The following is a 13,782-nucleotide window of genomic DNA, read 5'->3' on the forward strand; positions in this document are numbered from 1 at the left end:
CCGGGCCGCCAGGAAAACCAGCGCGGGATCCCACCGCCACCCACACACGAGGGCGGTCCCGCGACGCCTGGGACGCCGGCCGGCCCCGGCCGGCCCCGGAGCGGAGTCCCACGCCCCGGCCCCGCCGCCAGGGCCGGCGGCGCCGTCCACCCTCGACGGATCCGTCTCTCCATCTAGTCTGACCCCGAGGCGCCACATCCCGGGGACACGCTCTCGAGCGAGGCGGCCCAGACCGTGCCCGCGCGCCGCCACCGGCTCGGGGACGAGGGCGGGCGCGACGGACTCCTCCTCGCCACGGCCGCGGGGCTGGGGAAGCCGGGGCCGACCGGGCGTCGCCCCCCCGGCCCTTCTCCTCCTGCACTCACACCGCGGGGCCGGCCGCACGCACGCGGCGCACGCGCGGTCCCCCCCCACGTGCCGGACACCCGGCGGGGCCCGGCGGGACCCTCCCCCGACTCGGCGGGGGGAGGCGCGGGCCGCGGTAGGCAACGAACGGCACACGGCCCCACCGCGGGGCCGGCGCACCCATCCCCCCTCACAGAGGAGAGGTGGGGGGATTCTGCCCACGTGCTCTGGCAGTCGCCACGGCGGCTACACTGCGCACTCAGGAGGGGCAGCGGCCGGGGGCTCCGGTACCCCAGAGGCTCCCTCTCGGATCGCTAGAGAAGGCTTTCTCACCGAGGGCGCGCCGTCCCTCACCCCATCGTCTCTCCTTCGGGCCCACGGAGGCGCTCCACGAGCCGCCGAGCCTCGACTGGGCGGGAGGGGTCTGCGGTACAGGTAAGCGGACGACCACACGGGAGCGTGTGCACGGTCGGGGCCGGAGCACGGCCCGTGCCTCCACGACGAGGCAGCACCTGCCCCCAACGGAAGACGCGAGGGAAACAGGCACGCCTCTCTTCCCGTCTCGACCCCTCCCCCAACGAGAGCCACTCGCGGGACACACACACACACACCACCGCGGTGGGGGACCCGAGGGGGACGCCGGGTTAAGGGAAACGACACCACCGCTCGGCCTCAGGCACCTGAGGGGCGACCTGGAGCGCTCCAGGGGCACCACCGAGGGTTAAACGAGGCACGCTCACCCACCCACGCGGGGCGCGCGGCGCAGCAGCGGGCACAGCCCCCCCCACCGCGGGGAGGGCCGCTCGCGGGACACGCGCCGAGAAGGCGAAGCGAGAGCGTCCGCTGTGTCCGAAGACCGACGGCCTCCCTGACGCCCCGTGGAGGGGGGCGGGCAGGAGACCGAGAGTCAGGGCCGGAGGCCGCACCCACCCTCCCGCCTTCCTCACCCTCCCCGACGGGCAGGGGGAAAGGCAGGCGAGGGGCCCCGTGGACAGACCGAGAAGACCGCACACGTTCACCAGGAACGCCCGTCCCTCGTCCGGCACGGCTTAGGCCCGGCCCGGGAGAGCACGACCACACCACATCGATCCGTTGAGCCGAGGGGGAGGGGGGGAAGGCACGGTGAGGACAGTCGCCGGAGGGGCCCGCTTTAAGCCTCGCCGGCCGCCTCCCCCCGCCACACCTCACCTCGCCTCGCCTCAGGCGACAGCCGCCGACGACGACCCCAGGAGGAGGAGCTGCCTGACACGGGGCACGGAGCCTACAAGAGCGGGCGTCGTCCCGGCCACCACCGGGCGCCCGCGGCGGGGGTCACACAGGGTAGAAGACCCACGGCGCCTCGCCCCGCCGCCCTCGGGTCACCCAGAGACCGGAGGTGGCGCCACGGGTCGGGTCTGCCAGACACGCCACGCGGGAGCCGGCGCACAGGCCCAGGCCGGCGGCCCAGAGGCCCAGAGCCCCGCGTGCGTCCAGAGGCCCAAAGTCCTCGGCGGCAGACGCCGAGAGAGACCGTGTCGGCACTTACCTGGTGGCAGAAAAGGCCCATTTCGGGCGACAAAATGACAGCGCCCGACAGCGGGGCCCACCCACGACTGGCAGAGAGGGACCTTGGCACCTTGGCACCGCCACCTGTCCCCAGCACTACCCCAGAAACACCAGGCCCGGAGCTGTCGGGGGTCATCTGGTCGACTGGGGGGGGGGGAGGGGGGCGAAGGGGGCGCCCGGTGGGCGAGGTGGGGGCGCAGACGCCAAGGGGGAGGGAGCTGGCCGGGGACGCCCTCCCCCTTCGCCCGCACGGGTAGGTGTACCCGTCCGTCCGAGTCTCCGAGCGGGGGTTTGGCTTCGAGTTGCCAGAGAGAAAAACGAAGAGAGACCCGCCGGCGAGGCGCCTCCCACGAGACGAGCGGGCCCCCACGAGGGACCACGCCCGGGGCCCCAGACCGTCCTGTCCGTGGCACCCAGGACGGCTCGAGCCGGTCCCTGACCTCCTGGCCGTGATTCAGGGAGTTGGGGAGGGGTGAGAAAGCAAACCCTCCGGGGTGGCGAACCCTCCTGAAAGGGCGGGAAAGCAAGAACCTCCTGAAGGGAGACGCAAACCCTTCTGAAAAGGCGAACAGCAAATCCTTTGGAGGGCGGGAGCCAACCCTCCTGAAGGAAGAAAGCAAACCCTCCTGAGGGAGGCCCGGGAGGAGGCCAGACCGCCGAGTCCCAGGCGCTCCAGGGAGGGACGACCCTCTCCCTCCCTGCCCACCGCGGCGGCCCGGCCCAGGTAGGGTCCGGCCGGTCCGTCTCCGCGGCCGGAGGGGCACGGGGAGACGCTGGTCGACCCGGTCAGGCCACCCCAGAGCCCGGCTCTGGAGCGCCGCCGCCGCCGCGACGGCCACCCTCCTCAGAAACCTAGAGAACCAATCTCCGGCGACAGCAGGACGTCCCTAGGCCTCGGCGCCACCGCCACTGTCGCCGCCAGCAGAGCTGGTCTCTGAGAGCTGTGCCTCGGGCCCGGCGGCTGAGTCACAACCCTCCTGAAGGTCGCCGAAGCTCCAGAGGGGAGGGACACTATAAAAGCGGCCGCCAGGTGGCTCCTGACAACCGGCTCCAATGTCCCGAGGACGGGTCGCTGTCGCCGGCCGCCCAAACGCCCGAGCTCGGCCCGGAGCCGCCGCCTCCGAGAGACGCGACGCGACGCGACCCCGGCCGCAGAGGAAGGGAGAGGAGCTGGGAAATATCTCCCCAGGAGGCTGCCACGAAGGAGACGCGCTCCCCCCCCCCACCCACGCGATGCCAGGCTGGTGGGGGGACATTCCACGGAGACGCCGGCGGGCGGCGGGGCTCGGGGCGGGGACGGCCGAGAGAGGGGCACCAGTGACATCCCGGGCTCCCCCGGGCCCCCTCCCCCGAAGGAGGGAGGGAGGGAGAGAGAGAAGGGAGGGAGGCAGGGAGGGAGGGACCGACCGGCAAAGCGAAACCAGGCAAGCGCTGCTCGGAGAACAAAGCAGGACTTCTCGAAAGCAGACACAGACACAGACACGCAAGCCCAGGAGCAAGAAAGGAAAAGAAGGAGACACTCGGACCCCCAACAAGAGAAAACGAAAGTCAACCTGTGTCGAGACCGTGATCAAGTCCAACGACAACAAACACAAGCATGCGCCGCTGGGTGGGGAAAGTGCACGTGAGGACAGGAGAACATGGATTTCAAAACAACTGGCCACAAACACCGGAAAGGAAAGGCGGCCGGGCGGCCGGGCCGGGCGGTCTGGTCTGGGGTGGGGTGGCAGGGCTGCTGGGGGCGGGGGTCGGTGGCGGGGGGTGGGGGTGGGGGGTGGGGGGTGGAGGAAACGGGAGCACCTAGAAAGAGGAGGAGACTGTCGGCCGTGCTGAGACACGGAAACATCGCACGGCTGGGGACCCGTTCCTCTCGTTTTCCCCGGGGTGTGAAAGAGACTTACTTTGCCTCCCGTCTCCTGGGATTTCATCTCCCCAGCAACAACGGTCAGGCAAGCTGTCGGGTGTGTGTGTGTTGCGGGGGGTTGGGGGGGGTTGGGGAGAAAAAAAGAAGACACCTTTCAAGTGAAAGGAGGGAGCGTGAAGGTCTCTGAACCCTCGGACAGCGGCCTTCCATTTTCCAGACCAGTGACACGTTCTCCCAAGTCGCCCGGTTCCAGAAAACGCTTTTCGGAAACAGAATCCTCGAGGCCCGCGAACTCCTTAGGAATCCTCGGATGAGCTTCCGGGCCAGGCTATACCGTAGGCAGCGCGCTTCCCCTGAAGCCAAAGCCACGGGCTCCAGAGGGCCACGTCCAAGAAGCTGATCTCGTACGGAACCCGGTGTCTTCTTCTCTAGGACACTTCTAGAAGCAGCAAGAGTGCCCGTTTGTGAGAATCGAAGGTGAAGCCGGCACGATGTAAACCCAGCGATGTGTGCGGTCAGAGGCCCATCTAGATTCGAACTCCAGTTCTGGAGGGAGGGGAGCAGTGGGGACAGGAGGGTGGCCTGCGAGTCCGCCGTCCCGTCCCCACTCCTCCTGTGAACATCCGCCCCGCGGAAGGTGTCGAGGAACCTCATGACCTGACCTACGGGGTGAACCGTCGCCAAAGACAAAGAATTCCTCCAGCCAGGCGTTGTCCGCAGCCACGAACCCCTTCCCTCCGTCGCCCGGCCTTTCAGAATGCCACGTGGAACCCTCTCAAGACGAGTGTGGGGCTTGGAGGTATGGGCCCCCGAATTCTCCTCGCCCGGCCCTGCAAGAAACCATTCCGGGCGGGCCTGCCCCACATGAAGACTTTTCGGGCTTTTCGGTGGACCGGGCCTCCCGGGGTGCCCCTGCACCCGGCACCCTGCGACATCCCGAGAGATCCCACGGAGAAACGTCTCCGGCCACTCGCGCGGCATCTGCCTCGCTGGCGAGCGCCCCTCCCAACCTCCCCAGAGATACGTGAGCACGGACGCTTCTTCCCCATCTGGGTCCCCTCACAGGATCTGTGAGTTCCTGCGGTTCCGCACGCCCTCGACTTGGCTGTGGTTCGGGGCTCTGTTCTGTTCCGTGTTTGCTCTCCGGCCCACGTGATCTCTCTGGCTAGGGCACCCAGGAAAAGCGAAAAGAAATCGAGTCCGCGTGAGTACTATTCAGGCATCAAGTGGGGATACCTACCAACGACCTCTAACGTGGATCCACCAAGATGGCGGCCGTGCGGGGTTCAGGAGGATCATTTTGCGCTTTCTGGGGGCGCTATTTGCTCTCAATGATTTCACGTGCCTTTTGGGCATGGCTCACGGAGATGGACGTGAAGCAGCAGGGCAGCCACATCTGGCGTCTCGGCCTAGCTAGGGCGGCTCCACGAGTGACCTCTCGGAACCGGGGCCGAGACCGCCATCCCTCCCCGGGCCCCCCCCCCCCCTCGGTGGCTGGGTATGGGGGGGAGGAGGGGGAGGTTTCGGAGGGGAGACGGGAGATCTGGGCTTGTGGTTGGGGGCGCGCGGGGCCACACGTGTCATGTCGTGATATTCCTGTAACGCTCCAACAAGATACATATTATTCTCTCTTCTGCAGATTTCTATCTGTGTCTGAATGGAAATGTATTAGACTCTTGAAATCTGAGCCTTGACGAGGGGTGCGCCCTGTACGTCTCGGGCTACAGGCAGCATACGGAAACTGAAGATATCAGGAATCACGTATAAAGGTTAAAGTCAAAGAAACGGACCTAGTTCAGTGGCAGACTTAGTCTTCCTCGCTGCAGCCTCAAGGTAAATGCTGGGGGTACCCAGTCTATTCTTGGGAAGATACAGTGTTTCTTTTAACTGTTGCCAGCAACGCAGCTTCTCCTCTACCGGAGTTGAAACTGAGATTTAGTTCTTGCAGCTAGTAGTTCTTTTTCAGAACATCTATCAGGAAGGATCTGAATAGCTTGTCATGTCCCTGAAAATATACTAGAGAACATTTGGTTCAGTTCTCGTACCCAGAGACTGGGGAAATTAAGGTGGCACTAGAAATCGCACCTTTTGGTTATATAGTATCTTTCCTGGAAAACAGGCTGCTCTTAAACTCTAATTGTATCAAACAGTAGCAGGGATGAGAAGTGCATGATCCACAAGTTTCAGTAAAGCTGGCTCTCCCGCTCCTTAACATTATATACATTGTTAACAAAAGTGTAGAATTGGACACTTGATGGCAACAAAGAGGCATCCTGTTTGGCGTTTCTTTGGACTGCAGCCGGGAGAGGAGCAGAGCCGACTTGTTCAGTCCCCGGTCCTGCTACTCCTAGGCCTTTCCTCACACTTGATCTTGGACGCTCTGGGGCAGGTTGTGTCTGCAACAAGCACTCGATTTGTCCGGAAGCACTGAATCCTCTGTTCATCGCCTTTGTTCCCAGGACTGTCTCAGGAGGTGACGACGATTTCCCATGGGGGAATCTGTGTCAGAGGCTTGCCAACCATACTTTTCACGTGGTTCATGCAAAGCTCACCCGTCACCGGTCACCTGTCAACTCACCATCCGTACGAGAGTCAGCACCAACACGCCCGGCAGAGCTGAGCGTCAAGAAGGGGTTGCGTGGAAAGAGATGTGTATGCTTGGTCCTGGTCCTGGTTATAGACAGAAAGTATCAAGGGGGAATAACTCCCAGAATAAGTAGGCCTGCCTGGAATGCGAAATAGTGAGAAGAGGCCTCGCGCTTGGAGGACGGGTCAGAGCTTTAGCCACGGGAGAGTGAAAAGGAAAGGCCCGGGAAAGGGCCGTGGGGCAGGGGACGGTCTGAGCCCAGCACCAGCGGTGAAGGACGAGGAGGCACCTTGAAAGAACGTGCTGTTTCGGAGGTTTGTGGTAAGAGCACACCGGTGCTGCTAAAGATGAGGCTGGTGGAACCCAGATAGTAGAGAGGCGCCAGAAACCGGCCAGGAAGGATGAGAATCCTGTGTGCTGAGGACCGGCACTTCACCAAGCCCACAGCAAAGGGTGCTGTCTAGATTCAAACCCAGTCACTCGCGCAAACGCCACTCAGCCACCTCCTCATCTACAAGGCCGACAGATACTCGGTGCGTGAGGTGCGTGTACAGTCTAGGTGGGCGGCACTCACGTTATCGGGCAACCACACAGCTAATACGTGCTTTGAAAGAACCAACAGTGAGCTGATAGCTTTTTCTGGATCTGCCTATAACCAAAGATACCGCTCGCTGCATACTGTGGATCTCGACTCCTGTCTCACGTCTCCATGAGGCCGTCAGAAAAGTACTGTTCGTGCTACCTCTCAGGCCAGGAATGACACTTAAAGTGTAACGTGCTCACCAAGTCCTCAGAGATTCATGGGTTTGAATCGAGAAATTCCACCTGGTCCTTTCGCTCCCGATCCACTCCTGCTCTCACCACTACTACCACACGGGTCAGACACGAGCGAGTTCAGCTGAATTAGCTTGCACACGTGGGGACGGAGTTAGCTTTCGGCACACGGATATTTAGGAATTCCATGGCAGTATGCCAGGTATTCACAGTATGTATCGGATATTCGCCTAATTTGATAACAAGAGAGCTCAGGCCTCAGGCATAACTTCAGGCAGATTTTCCCTCCAACAGAAACAGCTCAGATGGGCTGGCAGCCCGGGAAAATGAGCAACTGCCACTGACAGACTGAGACACCTATGGGCTCCCTCCGTGGGGAGACCTTCTGCCAAGGCTTCTCCCTCAAGGGCCGTTACCCAGCCTGCGGGCATCAGCTGAGGAGAAGGGGAGGTGGGTGCCCCGGAAAGCAGCCGCGCTCGAGTCAGTCTCCCGGGAGCTCTCGTTCCAGCTCTGGACGCTCACTCCCGGGCCTGGGTTCCCACTCCAGCTTTCAGATGGATCCCGGGCCCTTCTTCAGAGAAGTTCCTCCAGATGAGTCCCCAGCCACCAGTGGGCCTCATTCGACCTTGCGGGACCTCCCTCCCCTTCTGAAGCTAGGTTCCGTCTCTCTCTTCACAAAACTTTAAGTCCAACATAGATTGTTAACAATGACTTGCCATTTCCTTTTGTTCTCACCATTATTCTGACTACTTGCAGTTAATTCCGCTCACCTTTGGATTGCTTACGACACTCCAGGCCACTGAAAAAAAGGGAGTTTCCGTTCTGAGCTCAAAGATCCTCAGGCGGCATTTGGGCCTTACTTTACCTCTGCTGGAGACAGGAAGGTGGCAGGTGACCGGGACCTGCCAAGAGCAGAGCAGAAGCTGTGCCCCCTGAGCAGTGGTGCCTGGCTCTCTCTCATTGGTCGCAGAGGGTCTGCAAGATTCGAGGGGGTTCTTGACGGCCCCACCATGCTGGTGAGCCGTGTCGTCTCATCTCATCGGGAATCTGACCCCTCATCAGCAAGCGTAGCCATGTGCCCTCACCCTGAGTCTCTAAACCCTTCCCAGACCATCACTCGGCCCGCCTTCTCCTCTCAGGCAGAATGAACCTGGGCTTCTCTCCTGGGACAGGTCATTCTGTGTCATGGGATGTCCTCTTTACTCCTGTTGCCGGCAATAGGAGTATTGATGTGCCGCTCATAGGTCAGAGACTCCTCATTCTTATTACCCAGAGGCTTTTCTTCAGTCAGTAAATTTTGTTCCTTTGAAGTTAAAGGGATTGCCTTTGAAGACTATCATTTCTGACCTAGTCGCAAACCGTCTCTTTTGAGGAACTTCCTTAGGGTTCCAGGGATTAAGACAGTTTGCTTCCATTGCAAAGGGCACAGATTCATTCCTCGATTGCAGGATCTAGATCTCCTGTGCCTCACACTCTAGCCAAAAAGGTATATTTTAAATATAAGAGGGCCAAGCATAAACCTACTACTTTCCCTTTCCATTATTATGATAATAATCTAATTCTCTTCAAGGCAACACAAATGCTTCTTACTAACTAGAAGGATCATGTCGCGGAAATTATAAACAGAAAAACAGGGAATTACTTCATGATATCTCACTACATCCGTCTCCGATCCAACGTCCGAAACATCAAGGAAGTCCACGTAAAGTATCATCTTTAAATAGAGCGCTCCACTTTGAGACAATAGAACTAAACTCATTAAAACTAAGTTTTCCAGCATGTGGCTGCTTTGAAATCTTGCATCCAACCGACAATTCTGGAGCATATGATAATTCGGAATTGAGTAATCGATGACACAAACACTCTCCTCGGCAGGGGGACGTTTTGGATCGCCTGAGTTCTAGGTTCTCAATGTTATCAAGCCAGACACAATCTTCACGGTTTTTCATAGATCTTGTAATATCTTTTTTAAAATTTCAACTTTTTTGAGGTACAATTGACATACAAAATTGCAAGAAATTGAAATATAACTGTGGTGATTTCACGTGTTTACGATGTGAAAGGATTCCTCATCCAGTTAATTAATATCACCTCACATATTTCACTTTCTGTTTTTTTTTCTTCCCTCCATCTTTCCTACTTAGATTTTTATCTTCATAAGATTTCATTTATACAAAACATGTCAAAAAGAGTGCCATGTTTTACATTAGATCCTCAGACTCTATTCATCTTATAGCTGAACATTTGTTCCCTTTTACCAACCTCTCCCCATAGCCCTAGTAACCACTTTTCTACTCTCTGGATGAGTTTTACTTTTTCATGGATGCACTATCAGAGCCAGTCCTGAAATTTCCTCCAATTACAATTCTTCTCTCAGAGTCATCAGTCCATTTTGTGTTATCTTTCATGTTTTACAAAATTACTCCTAACCAGCAATGGAGCGGGTGTGGCAGGCAATGAGCCAAGAAGATTTACAGGGTGGCATCCACTTACTGTGGGAACTAACCATGGCATTGATCAGTCTATCAACCTAGAAAGAGATCACTGGACATTGCACAAAAATTTGCTTATTTCTTTGTAGAAGTTTGGCATTAAACTAAACCCTTAGTTTGGGATGGGATGGGATGGGGTGGGGTGGGGTGGGGTGGGGTGGGGGGTGGGGGGTGGAGGAAACAGGAGCACCTAGAAAGAGGAGGAGACTGTCGGCCGTGCTGAGACACGGAAACATCGCACGGCTGGGGACCCGTTCCTCTCGTTTTCCCCGGGGTGTGAAAGAGACTTACTTTGCCTCCCGTCTCCTGGGATTTCATCTCCCCAGCAACAACGGTCAGGCAAGCTGTCGGGTGTGTGTGTGTTGCGGGGGGTTGGGGGGGGTTGGGGAGAAAAAAAGAAGACACCTTTCAAGTGAAAGGAGGGAGCGTGAAGGTCTCTGAACCCTCGGACAGCGGCCTTCCATTTTCCAGACCAGTGACACGTTCTCCCAAGTCGCCCGGTTCCAGAAAACGCTTTTCAGAAACAGAATCCTCGAGGCCCGCGAACTCCTTAGGAATCCTCGGATGAGCTTCCGGGCCAGGCTATACCGTAGGCAGCGCGCTTCCCCTGAAGCCAAAGCCACGGGCTCCAGAGGGCCACGTCCAAGAAGCTGATCTCGTACGGAACCCGGTGTCTTCTTCTCTAGGACACTTCTAGAAGCAGCAAGAGTGCCCGTTTGTGAGAATCGAAGGTGAAGCCGGCACGATGTAAACCCAGCGATGTGTGCGGTCAGAGGCCCATCTAGATTCGAACTCCAGTTCTGGAGGGAGGGGAGCAGTGGGGACAGGAGGGTGGCCTGCGAGTCCGCCGTCCCGTCCCCACTCCTCCTGTGAACATCCGCCCCGCGGAAGGTGTCGAGGAACCTCATGACCTGACCTACGGGGTGAACCGTCGCCAAAGACAAAGAATTCCTCCAGCCAGGCGTTGTCCGCAGCCACGAACCCCTTCCCTCCGTCGCCCGGCCTTTCAGAATGCCACGTGGAACCCTCTCAAGACGAGTGTGGGGCTTGGAGGTATGGGCCCCCGAATTCTCCTCGCCCGGCCCTGCAAGAAACCATTCCGGGCGGGCCTGCCCCACATGAAGACTTTTCGGGCTTTTCGGTGGACCGGGCCTCCCGGGGTGCCCCTGCACCCGGCACCCTGCGACATCCCGAGAGATCCCACGGAGAAACGTCTCCGGCCACTCGCGCGGCATCTGCCTCGCTGGCGAGCGCCCCTCCCAACCTCCCCAGAGATACGTGAGCACGGACGCTTCTTCCCCATCTGGGTCCCCTCACAGGATCTGTGAGTTCCTGCGGTTCCGCACGCCCTCGACTTGGCTGTGGTTCGGGGCTCTGTTCTGTTCCGTGTTTGCTCTCCGGCCCACGTGATCTCTCTGGCTAGGGCACCCAGGAAAAGCGAAAAGAAATCGAGTCCGCGTGAGTACTATTCAGGCATCAAGTGGGGATACCTACCAACGACCTCTAACGTGGATCCACCAAGATGGCGGCCGTGCGGGGTTCAGGAGGATCATTTTGCGCTTTCTGGGGGCGCTATTTGCTCTCAATGATTTCACGTGCCTTTTGGGCATGGCTCACGGAGATGGACGTGAAGCAGCAGGGCAGCCACATCTGGCGTCTCGGCCTAGCTAGGGCGGCTCCACGAGTGACCTCTCGGAACCGGGGCCGAGACCGCCATCCCTCCCCGGGCCCCCCCCCCCCTCGGTGGCTGGGTATGGGGGGGAGGAGGGGGAGGTTTCGGAGGGGAGACGGGAGATCTGGGCTTGTGGTTGGGGGCGCGCGGGGCCACACGTGTCATGTCGTGATATTCCTGTAACGCTCCAACAAGATACATATTATTCTCTCTTCTGCAGATTTCTATCTGTGTCTGAATGGAAATGTATTAGACTCTTGAAATCTGAGCCTTGACGAGGGGTGCGCCCTGTACGTCTCGGGCTACAGGCAGCATACGGAAACTGAAGATATCAGGAATCACGTATAAAGGTTAAAGTCAAAGAAACGGACCTAGTTCAGTGGCAGACTTAGTCTTCCTCGCTGCAGCCTCAAGGTAAATGCTGGGGGTACCCAGTCTATTCTTGGGAAGATACAGTGTTTCTTTTAACTGTTGCCAGCAACGCAGCTTCTCCTCTACCGGAGTTGAAACTGAGATTTAGTTCTTGCAGCTAGTAGTTCTTTTTCAGAACATCTATCAGGAAGGATCTGAATAGCTTGTCATGTCCCTGAAAATATACTAGAGAACATTTGGTTCAGTTCTCGTACCCAGAGACTGGGGAAATTAAGGTGGCACTAGAAATCGCACCTTTTGGTTATATAGTATCTTTCCTGGAAAACAGGCTGCTCTTAAACTCTAATTGTATCAAACAGTAGCAGGGATGAGAAGTGCATGATCCACAAGTTTCAGTAAAGCTGGCTCTCCCGCTCCTTAACATTATATACATTGTTAACAAAAGTGTAGAATTGGACACTTGATGGCAACAAAGAGGCATCCTGTTTGGCGTTTCTTTGGACTGCAGCCGGGAGAGGAGCAGAGCCGACTTGTTCAGTCCCCGGTCCTGCTACTCCTAGGCCTTTCCTCACACTTGATCTTGGACGCTCTGGGGCAGGTTGTGTCTGCAACAAGCACTCGATTTGTCCGGAAGCACTGAATCCTCTGTTCATCGCCTTTGTTCCCAGGACTGTCTCAGGAGGTGACGACGATTTCCCATGGGGGAATCTGTGTCAGAGGCTTGCCAACCATACTTTTCACGTGGTTCATGCAAAGCTCACCCGTCACCGGTCACCTGTCAACTCACCATCCGTACGAGAGTCAGCACCAACACGCCCGGCAGAGCTGAGCGTCAAGAAGGGGTTGCGTGGAAAGAGATGTGTATGCTTGGTCCTGGTCCTGGTTATAGACAGAAAGTATCAAGGGGGAATAACTCCCAGAATAAGTAGGCCTGCCTGGAATGCGAAATAGTGAGAAGAGGCCTCGCGCTTGGAGGACGGGTCAGAGCTTTAGCCACGGGAGAGTGAAAAGGAAAGGCCCGGGAAAGGGCCGTGGGGCAGGGGACGGTCTGAGCCCAGCACCAGCGGTGAAGGACGAGGAGGCACCTTGAAAGAACGTGCTGTTTCGGAGGTTTGTGGTAAGAGCACACCGGTGCTGCTAAAGATGAGGCTGGTGGAACCCAGATAGTAGAGAGGCGCCAGAAACCGGCCAGGAAGGATGAGAATCCTGTGTGCTGAGGACCGGCACTTCACCAAGCCCACAGCAAAGGGTGCTGTCTAGATTCAAACCCAGTCACTCGCGCAAACGCCACTCAGCCACCTCCTCATCTACAAGGCCGACAGATACTCGGTGCGTGAGGTGCGTGTACAGTCTAGGTGGGCGGCACTCACGTTATCGGGCAACCACACAGCTAATACGTGCTTTGAAAGAACCAACAGTGAGCTGATAGCTTTTTCTGGATCTGCCTATAACCAAAGATACCGCTCGCTGCATACTGTGGATCTCGACTCCTGTCTCACGTCTCCATGAGGCCGTCAGAAAAGTACTGTTCGTGCTACCTCTCAGGCCAGGAATGACACTTAAAGTGTAACGTGCTCACCAAGTCCTCAGAGATTCATGGGTTTGAATCGAGAAATTCCACCTGGTCCTTTCGCTCCCGATCCACTCCTGCTCTCACCACTACTACCACACGGGTCAGACACGAGCGAGTTCAGCTGAATTAGCTTGCACACGTGGGGACGGAGTTAGCTTTCGGCACACGGATATTTAGGAATTCCATGGCAGTATGCCAGGTATTCACAGTATGTATCGGATATTCGCCTAATTTGATAACAAGAGAGCTCAGGCCTCAGGCATAACTTCAGGCAGATTTTCCCTCCAACAGAAACAGCTCAGATGGGCTGGCAGCCCGGGAAAATGAGCAACTGCCACTGACAGACTGAGACACCTATGGGCTCCCTCCGTGGGGAGACCTTCTGCCAAGGCTTCTCCCTCAAGGGCCGTTACCCAGCCTGCGGGCATCAGCTGAGGAGAAGGGGAGGTGGGTGCCCCGGAAAGCAGCCGCGCTCGAGTCAGTCTCCCGGGAGCTCTCGTTCCAGCTCTGGACGCTCACTCCCGGGCCTGGGTTCCCACTCCAGCTTTCAGATGGATC

The sequence above is a fragment of the Giraffa tippelskirchi genome, chromosome 8 (assembly GCF_054371585.1).
Source record: "Giraffa tippelskirchi isolate mGirTip1 chromosome 8, T2T-mGirTip1v1.2.pri, whole genome shotgun sequence".
Lineage (NCBI taxonomy): Eukaryota > Metazoa > Chordata > Mammalia > Artiodactyla > Giraffidae > Giraffa > Giraffa tippelskirchi.